Here is a 1,666-nt window from a genome sequence, read left to right as displayed (position 1 = left end):
GAAACTACCGAGTCGTGTTGAAATGTGAAACTACCGAGTCGTGTTGAAATGTGAAACTACCGAGTCGTGTTGAAATGTGAAACTACCGAGTCGTGTTGAAATGTGAAACTACCGAGTCATGTTGAAATGTGAAACTACCGAGTCATGTTGAAATGTGAAACTACCGAGTCATGTTGAAATGTGAAAATACCGAGTCATGTTCAAATGTGAAAATACCGAGTCATGTTCAAATGTGAAAATACCGAGTCATGTTCAAATGTGAAAATACTGAGCAGGAAAATGCAGGGCAGGAAACTTTATGAAAAGATGTTAAAGCAGAGGAAGAACCAATGTAACTCAGACCCTGTCCCAATACTCCCACTACACCCTACCCCCCTCTATGAAGTGTGCACTCAGTCACTCAGTCACTCAGTCACTCAGTCACAGTGCACATAGGGCTTTGAATGTGCACTACAAGTGTGCAAACATGGAGAAACTGGGACGCACTACTCACTCCAACCTTTCAACAGGAATGTGCATTTGAAGGACACAGGAAGTGTGAGTATTTAAACCAGTCCCACGCTTCAGATGATTGACAGCTGTGGTACGAGCGTGACGCCATATTGGAAGGGGCTAACAGTACTGTGGTGAGTTGTCCTCGCCCTGAACAATATGGCCGCTCTCTCTGACATGACGAGTCTGTGGATCAGATTATAAACTGGAGATGATGGAGGTCAGAAGTCTTTTATTCTGAAAGTCTTCAGCAGTTCTCAGTCCTCGKCCGTCTCTTCAGTCTTCTTAGTTGTCTGACGGGGGAACCAGGAACCGCTGGAGGTTCAGGTTCTAAATAATTAAAGTTTGTAGCCGAAGTCTAAACTCAGTAAAAATGAAACCACTTTATTTATTAACGTCTCATTTGAGTTTTTATTCCACAGATTCTGAAACTTTTCTTTCTGAGGTTTGATTTTATTTTCACACTTTGTGGGTCTGATCATTTCCCCCGACGCTGCCCAGAATCAGAACCAGAACCAGTTAAACAAAAGGTCGAGGTTCTGAGGAGTTCTTAAAACCGGATCAAAGCAGATCCCAGACGCTCTTCCTCCCTGTGAAGCTGCAGATCAGAACCCTCGTGATGTTTTGGTTCTGATGTGGAGCTGGGCTCATTAAGCCGTTTTGGGTCAGAGCAGCTTCAGACAGAATAGCAGAGCGGCTGGCCCGTTCTGGAGGTTCTGTGGGCTTTGTTTGGACCCTGCAGGTCTCCTCGTTGGTATTCAGCCTTCATCTTCTGAAGAGTCTGTTTCTTATCTGTCCTCCTTCGTCTCTGACCTTCTGTTCTTCAGAGCCACGGCCTGAATGCAGATCAGAACCACGTTTGGGTCGGCTTTCATTTCAGCTCAGCTGAGCAGAAAAACATCAGCCGAAGAGTTTTATTTGTTTCACTCAGCTGACCTGCAGCTTCCTACAACAYTAATTATTACAAGTTTCATTCAGTTTGCTTTATTCTTACTGACTGGTTGAGAGTTTTACTAAGTGTTTGTGTTTTAGAATTATTTTAGTTCAGAAAAAAAACACAATTTATGACTTTTACCTCAAATAAAACCACAGTCAGAAAAAAGCTRTAAATATTATAGAAGCTCTGTCAGTTTTAGCTGCTGGATTTTCTGTTTAAATGATTTAAATTAAACAG

The sequence above is a fragment of the Austrofundulus limnaeus genome, unplaced genomic scaffold (assembly GCF_001266775.1).
Source record: "Austrofundulus limnaeus strain Quisiro unplaced genomic scaffold, Austrofundulus_limnaeus-1.0 Scaffold1444, whole genome shotgun sequence".
NCBI classification, from domain to species: domain Eukaryota; kingdom Metazoa; phylum Chordata; class Actinopteri; order Cyprinodontiformes; family Rivulidae; genus Austrofundulus; species Austrofundulus limnaeus.
This window is presented reverse-complemented; position numbering follows the sequence as displayed.